The sequence below is a fragment of the Chanos chanos genome, chromosome 12, assembly GCF_902362185.1.
Source record: "Chanos chanos chromosome 12, fChaCha1.1, whole genome shotgun sequence".
Classification (NCBI taxonomy): domain Eukaryota; kingdom Metazoa; phylum Chordata; class Actinopteri; order Gonorynchiformes; family Chanidae; genus Chanos; species Chanos chanos.
Window position 1 is genome coordinate 23,141,845 of NC_044506.1, and position 8,342 is coordinate 23,150,186.

General features: G+C 42.4%; 3 non-coding genes across 3 annotated transcripts; all 3 read right to left on the reverse strand.

Moving 5' to 3' along the window:
• Positions 1-396: 396 nt before the first annotated feature.
• Positions 397-468, reverse strand: trnap-agg (transfer RNA proline (anticodon AGG)). Its single transcript has one exon. It is a non-coding gene; the product is annotated as a tRNA-Pro (tRNA).
• A 1,614-nt stretch (positions 469-2,082) lies between these two features.
• Positions 2,083-2,154, reverse strand: trnap-agg (transfer RNA proline (anticodon AGG)). Its single transcript has one exon. It is a non-coding gene; the product is annotated as a tRNA-Pro (tRNA).
• A 622-nt stretch (positions 2,155-2,776) lies between these two features.
• trnap-agg (transfer RNA proline (anticodon AGG)) lies at positions 2,777-2,848 on the reverse strand. Its single transcript has one exon. It is a non-coding gene; the product is annotated as a tRNA-Pro (tRNA).
• Positions 2,849-8,342: the final 5,494 nt, after the last annotated feature.

Consider the following 8,342-nt stretch of genomic DNA (forward strand, 5'->3'; position numbering starts at 1 on the left):
AATGAATGAATGAATGAATGAATATCTCTTTCTGCTTGGCTGTTAGCCATACCAGCTATAGGCTGTCAAATTTTGCCAATCACAATTCATGTGCAAGATTATACCATATGGCAACTATGTGGTATGTTCTGTGTTAAGCACAAAAGGGACAATCTTCACATCGCTTTACAAATATTAACACACCTTTTAAAAGTCTTGAGGGCATGTTGTGGGGGAATTTAGCCTTTGTTTAGCAGTGGGCTAGGTGAATTTAATGAATATGCTGTAGCAGATCTTCTTTAGCACATAGTGACCTAAGGAGCAGAAATATTCAGCCATATGGTGCAAATCTCTATGCTCTACTCGCTCTCTGAATTATTGGACTTTTGTATTTAACACACCAAACTTCAAAAAGTGGGGCTCGTCCGGGATTTGAACCCGGGACCTCTCGCACCCTAAGCGAGAATCATACCCCTAGACCAACGAGCCGCTGTTTGCATCGATGAAGATGTACTATTTTGGAGAAGTTCGTGCCACGTATACACTAGTGACTTTTTTGAGGGTATTTGTCAGTGAGATTTAACCCATGTTCTCTGTAACTCGGTTGCCATCTAGCGACCAAACAAAGAAACGACTCAAACACTAAACGCAGCCTCTCACATCCGTTCGACGGACATAGAGTCGTGGAGGATTCATTGGTTGAGTGAGGACAAATTATTAATTGAAAATAAATGAATGAATGAACATGGCTTGCTGTCTGTTATGCAACTCGCAGCGAACGGTGTCCCAATAAGAGAAACTCAAGCGAATCGCTGAGCGGTCTGCGATGACCGAAAGGTCCAATCGTTTAGAGACCAAGTTAAGCTCACGGTTTTAATACACATGGCAAAAGACTTCGGCTCCTCATTTCACCAACTGCTAAAGAACACAGACTATGCATTCAATTAATCTATCCCATAACTAAAAAAAGTCTCGCTTTTGTGTATTAACCCGCTGGATCAGAGGGGTAAATATTTGTTATTTCACACGAAATGCAACCACCTCACCGCAAATGTTTGGAAGAGCACCCAGAAGTTCGGAGAGCAGCTACATTTTCCTCTGGAAGCTAGATAAGTACATATAACATAATTTCATAACACGACACATTTGAATATCACCAGGTTGGGTTAGCTGACTCGTGTTAGCGGATTTTTAGTGAGACCATGTGCAACAGCTTTATTACAATACATCTGTTTCTCTTACAGTGATAATGATTAGCATTTTAATGTATAAAATCATCAAGCCAAGGTTATCAAAATTCGCTCTGTGAGCAGGTGCTCCGTGAAAGCATATCATTTCGAGAAAGTGAAAATCAAACAGAAAGATTTTGTACTTCTGTGTTGACACTGAGAGGTAGAATTGTCAGGAATAAAGACCATAATGTTATTAGAATAAATGTACGGTGTTTGCCTCAGTCAGTTCTGGTATGAAGTAGACACCAGCAAAGAGAGTTAAAAAGATATGTGTATTTGAAGAAAATCCCATGTTTATTTGTTTAGTTGATTAAACGGAGGCACTAAAATTAAAAATGGTCTTCATCTGTCATAACAATGTATGTGAATGACATTCATTTTATATGATCCTAAAGAGAATATGGATGTCTGGCGCCCTCTAGAGGTCTGGCCTGATGGGCATGTGCCTGCGTGTCCATGTCCTCATCTGGTTCTGTATGAAGAAGGAGGACAGAAGAGACAGGAGCTGCCTGGAAGCTGAGAGAAAACTGGGACATTTTTGCATTTTTGGCATGATTTGCACATGATTTTAATATTTTCACACATCACAGCTATGTGGTACATTCTGTGTTAAGCACAAAGGGCAAAACTGCCTTTGACATTTTACTTACATAAACACACTTTTCAAAAGTCTTTTGAGAACATCTTGTGGGGGAATTGAGCCTTTTTTCGTTATGGGATAGATTAACTGAGTAATTAGTCTGTATGCTTTAGCAGATGGTGACCTGAGGAGCCGAAATATTTTGCCATGTGCATAAAAATCGTATGCTTATCTTGGTCTCTAAACGATTTGGCTTTATGGTCATCAGTGACACTTAACTGTTCAAAAGTAGGGCTCGTCCGGGATTTGAACCCGGGACCTCTCGCACCCTAAGCGAGAATCATACCCCTAGACCAACGAGCCGATATGTACTGAAGTTAGGATGTCTCAACTTGGACAAGTTCATGCCACGTATGTAACTTTTTGAGGGGGTTTTGTCGGGCAGACCTGACCGATGTTCTCTGTTACTCGGCTGCCATCTAGCGATCGAAAAAAGAAATGCTGCAAACACTAAACTGAGCCTCACGCGTTCAAATGGGCAGACACAAAATCGCGGAGAAGCACTGGTTAAGTAATGAACAAAGTGTAAAACAAAAAAGAAACCATTTTACCTATGTAACAACATACAGGCGATATGGCAGACTGATACTGGGGTGTGGGTCTGGCCTTCAGTAGTGTATGGTCTTGAAATCAGAACAAATAACGCCAGTTCAGTCTGGCCACACATACATCTAAACACTGGGGCCATATTCGACAGATAATGTTAAATTTTGTAAGTGAACTCCTGTTGTACTGTTATGGCACTAAATTAAATAAATGACAGCAGTCAAACATTGATAAAACAAATGCATAATTTTTTCTTTCCACTGGATGGAGAGAGAAATGAATGCCCTGTCAGTGCTGAGAGCATCCGGGGTGGCAAATGTTTTTAGTTGGTTCTCAGTACCGACAGACACTTAAAAGTATAAGAAGTTACGAAAAAGCAGGGCTCGTCCGGGATTTGAACCCGGGACCTCTCGCACCCTAAGCGAGAATCATACCCCTAGACCAACGAGCCACCATGTCAGGGAGTTAAGCAGTCATATCTCACACAACTTCATGCCACGTAGGTACAACTTTTTGGGACGTTTCTTATGGAACGCCATCCAAGGGCATTTAAACACATAAATAAATAAAAGAGGCAATAAATATATAAGTAAATAAAATTTACAAATGAGTCAATATTGTTAAATAAGTAGGCCTAATTAAATAGGTTTATTTCAAAATGACGTCTTTGAAAGGACTACATTTATTTATTTCAAGGTACTTTTATTTCATGAAGCCACAATTCCATCTGTTATATTCAAATGAATGGGGCGTGGTTATCTCACAGATTCAGACCAAACCAACACCACCAGAACAGCACTGAATCTACAGTAGTGCCTTTTAGCGCGTGGTTACGCCACTTTAGCTATTTTAACGGCGGATGAAATGGGCCCAACGTGTGGCGCATGGTCTAAAGGGGTTGTGCTTGAGCACTTAATTAACTCATAGGTGTGTTTTGGCCGTAATGTGCAATAAGCCAATCAGAGTGTCAACTCTCATTCCCTTTAAAAGCCACCTACGCTTGCGCTTTGGCAGATTGCTGATAGAACTGTGGAATTAGCACGAGCAAGAAACTACAGAATCAAAGCAATAGAGACTTTCTCTGAAAGCACGAGCAATCTAAACAGCAGATAGCTCTCCAAGACGAAACAAGCTTATCCTCCTTTTCTGTGGTTTAAAATTTCCAAAGTAAATTAAATATTCGGTGGACAAGATTTTGGACTTTTTCTTCAGTCAAATAATGCTTTCCGTGTACTTACCAAGCAATAGATGAAGCACCGAATAACCAAATATTTGAAGCGCATTCTCAGCACTTCAAAAGTCCTCTCTATTACAGTGCGTTTTTTCATGATAAATGACAGAAAACACGTTTTCGACTGAATGACAATTCAAGCACTGTTGTTGGGAGGATATTCAGGAGGTGACACTTGTCTATTAGGCTACAGCCTGGATATGCATAATTGACGGCGGCATTCCTCTTTGTTGTAGGACAGGTGAGGGATGAGGTGGCATAAAGGTCGTTAATTAAGACACTTAATCAGTGATCTGTGCGTGGTTGCTGGCACTGTTGCTGTCGCTGTGAAACGTCCCCCGAACGAGTCTGATTAAATGCTGTTGTGTACTGCCATAACTGATCAGATAATTAACAGAGTAAAGACGCATGGAATTGGTTATCACATGTATCTTTAGATATCTTGATGTCTTTTTGGGTTACTGCAGCAAAATCAGGCATGGCTGACATTAATGTCATAACATGGTTGAAGGATCCATCTTGTGTCTCTTTTTTAAATTGTTATTTATCGGCTGATTTGTAATGATAGTGGTACCTTCAAACTACAGTGGGAGCAGAAATCCTCCTTAGACTCTGAAAGTAATTTTCCAAAAAACTGCAGCTACTAATAGTGGTGCACAGATATTGTGTGTAAATGACCAATCAACCATTTCAACAAAAACAGTGTTCTGTTTGTAATAAATTTGAAAACCTGCTGGTGTTTTGAAAGCAAAGTACTTGTAAAGCAAAGTCTGGAAATTACCTGATGCAAGAAGGATCAGTTCTGCCATTTGTCTTCTCAGACGTGCAATGTTCTTGCAATTTGAGTTAATATCAAATTCCTCTGGGATTGGAGGAAACCTTTCTATGCATTGTCAAAAGGATAGTAAATTCTGTGAATTTTCTCACAGCCAGTACAGATGACTTTAAACAATGCAGGCTTGGAAAATAAAGACAGTCATATTTTGTGAAGATTGGAGAATCTGTTTTCTGTGTCATCATGAGCATAATGTTAGAACACTTGAGTTTATATGAGATGATTTGCCTCACCTGCATAACAAAGACTTCACAGCTAGTCGCATCTTTCTGTGCTCTGTGAGCAATGGTGGCGGGTTTCAAGTTTATTTAGAGCCCAGTATCACTGTTTACAGTCTCAAAGGGCTTTACAGGCCACAACAAACAAAACAGGACAACACCCCCTGACTTAATCCTCATGGCGGGCAAGAAAAACTATGTCTTTTCAGAGTTAAGTAAGAGGAATTTAGTAAGCATCCAGTGCCTAATATCCTTTACACAGTCCTCAATTTTGTTAAGCTGGTGTCTCTCGTTTGGCTTCGCTGAGACATATAACTGTGTGTCATCAGCATAGCAGTGGAAGCTAATACCGTGTTTACGAATAATATTACCTAGAGATAGCACATATAAAGAAAAAAGCAGTGGGCCTAAATCAGAACCTTGCCGAACACCAAACTTTACCTCAGTATGTGTATAGAAGTCATCATTTACATCAACAAACTGATAATGATCAGTCAAGTAGGACCTAAGCCATAAGAGGGCTGTTCCTTTAACTCCAACAACATTTTCTAGTCTATCAAGGAAAATAGTATGATCGATGGTGTCAAAGACTGCACTAAGGTCAAGCAACACAAGCAAGTTTCAAGTTCAAGTTTAAGTTTATTTAAAGCCCAATATCACTGTTTACAGTCTCAAAGGGCTTTACATGCCCACAGGATTACAACAAACAGAGCAGAGCAGGGTGGCACCCCCTGACTTGATCCTCATAGCGGGCAAGAAAAAACTCCTCAAAAAACCAAGACACTAGGGAAAAATAGGAGAAATCTTGAGAAGGACCACAGAGAGAGGAGACCCCTTGTAGGCCAGCCAGGCATGCTGTAGGTGCCATCCCAGTGGGCAAATTACAAAACAACACAGTGATAATGAAAATAAAACACAACTAGTAGGTAGTATGAAGAATGATAAGACAGCATGGGGCTCAGTTGGGGTGGACGACACAGCCACAGCAGCGAAGCCGCAGCAGCCATCGGGATGACGATGAGGAGAGAGATGACAGGGAGGGAGAGGGGGCACACCTAAGAAGAAAGTAGCCACATTCAAGCCAGACACTCATGCTCGAACAGATGAGCCACAGCCATGCAGGAGAAGAGGGAGGGAAGGAGAGCATTATTGGAGTAGCAGCACTTAACAGATGAAATAAGGAAAATAATTTTATAGAAGCATGAAAGTTGTAAGACTAGTGGCTGAGGAGGGCGCAGGAGGAGCAGGGCCACGCGGGGGGAGCAGGGCCAGGGACAGCAGGGCACAAAGTCATTCAGCCGGCCGAGAGAAGGCGCCACATCCAGGCAGCAGGGCACAGACATCGACCACTCACACAAAGAGAAGAGAGCAGGTTAGTGACAGAAACTGACAAGGTTAAGAGAAGAGCAGAGGAGAGAGAGAAAATGAGAGGTATGAGAGTTTTCCTCTTTGATTTCTATAGGTAGGCTGTTCCAGAGAAAGGGTGCGCAGTAGGCAAAGGCGCGATGGCCAGCCGACTTCTTTTTAACTCTTGGAACAACTAATAATTTAGCATCCTGAGAGCGCGGGGGGGGGGGGCGGGGTCGTAGGGTGTAATTAATTCGGAAAGATAGGCCGGTGCAAGCCCATGGAGAATTTTAAATGTTAATAGGAGGACTTTAAAATCAGCCCTCATGTGAATTGGGAGCCAGTGAAGGGAAGCCAGGACGGGAGTGATATGATCGAACTTCCTAGTTCGGGTCAGGATTCTGGCAGCAGCATTCTGGACAAGCTGAAGACTTCTGGTACTAGAGGCGGGCAAACCAGAGTACAGAACATTACAGTAGTCGTGGCGAGACGTGACAAATGCATGAACAATGGTTTCTGCATCAGCCAAACATAGTAGGGGCCTAATTTTGGCGATATTGCGGAGATGATAGAAGGCCGTTTTGGTAGTATTCTTGATATGAGTGACAAGCGAGAGACTAGAGTCAAAAAATCACACCAAGGTTTTTAGCTGTGGAATTTTGCGAGAGAATGCAGTTGTCAAAATTTAATGTAAGATTATTAAAAAGATGCTTATGCGCAGGGGGACCAATGACTAGCATTTCCGTCTTACCTGCGTTAAGCATCAGGAAGTTTGAAGACATCCAATTTTTAATGGCACAGAGACACGCCTCAAGGTTGGCCAATTTAGAGCAGTCACTGTGCTTGATTGGTAAGTAGATCTGAGTATCATCAGCATAACAGGGGAAGCTAATGTTATAGCTGCGAATAATGTCTCCAAGAGGGAGCATGTAGGTAGAGAAGAGGAGAGGGCCAAGGACCGCCCCCTGAGGGACACCACAGTTAAGCTCTCGATACTCAGATGTCACATTATTGTAGTGGACACACTGCTTTCTCTCTGAGAGATAAGATTTTAACCAGGAGAGCACCAGGCCACGGATGCCAATTTGATTTTCCAGGCGCTTTAACAGTATGGTGTGATCGACTGTGTCGAATGCTGCACTCAGATCGAGAAGAATAAGCAATGAGGTATCACCAGCATCCATGGCTAGTAATACATCATTAGTCACTCTAGTTAATGTGGTTTCAGTGGAATGAAAACACCTAAAGCCCGACTGAAACACTTCAAAGACGCTGTTGGAGGACATATAAGCAATGAGTTGCGCAGCGACAATTTTTTCGAGTATTTTAGAAAGAAACGGGAGATTAGAGATTGGCCTATAGTTATTCAAGCTTTCTGGGTCGAGGTAAGGTCTTTTAAGTAGGGGGCTAATCACAGCTGTTTTAAAAGCAGAGGGTAGAACGCCCGACTTAATTGACAGATTTAAAAGGTTGAGGATTGTAGGGCCGAGGATCGAGAAAAGTTCTACGTAAAGTTTAGGAGGTAGGGGATCGAGCAGGGAAGAGGCTGGTTTAGCGGAATGCACCAGTTTGGAGAGCGCGTCTAGGGAGAGGCTCAAATTGGGTTAAAGAGTGCACATCCTGATTAGGCTCTGGGGCAGCGATGGGGAGTATACCGGCGCATTGATTTTGTTGACTGCTTTGAGTATCATAACGGATTAAGTTTATTTTTTGCGAAAAAATTTGACAAAGTCACATGCGGTAATAGAGCTGGATTGAGGGGAGTGATTCTGGGTCAATTTTGATACTGTATAAAATAGAAATCTTGGGTTGTTTTTGTTGAGATTAATTATTCTTGAGTAATAGGCAGATTTGGCCGTGGAGAGGGCGCGTTTATAGGCTAACAAGCTATCATGCCAGGCGAGGCGGAAGACTTCCAGTTTAGTGGCGCGCCAGCTTTGTTCAAATCTTCTGCACGCTTGCTTCAGTACACGTGTATCGTTATTAAACCAGGGTGTTACATGTTTGCGCCTATTTTTTAGTGTTAATGGTGCTACCATATCTAATGCATTGCGGAGGGTACAGTTTATACTATCTGTCAGATCGTTCAAAGACCCTTGTTGATCATCGAGGGAGTTGAGGGCAGCAGGAAGTAAGTTAGCGAGCGCGGCAGTAGTGGAAGCATTAATGAGGCGGCAGCGACAGACCACGGTAGAGACTACAGGAGGAGAGGGGAGCGTGACCTGGAAGGTAACAAGAAAATGGTCAGATAAGGCGGTGGAATAGGGAGATACAACCACCAGAGAGACGGTTAGGCCGCGAGCTAGAATAAGAT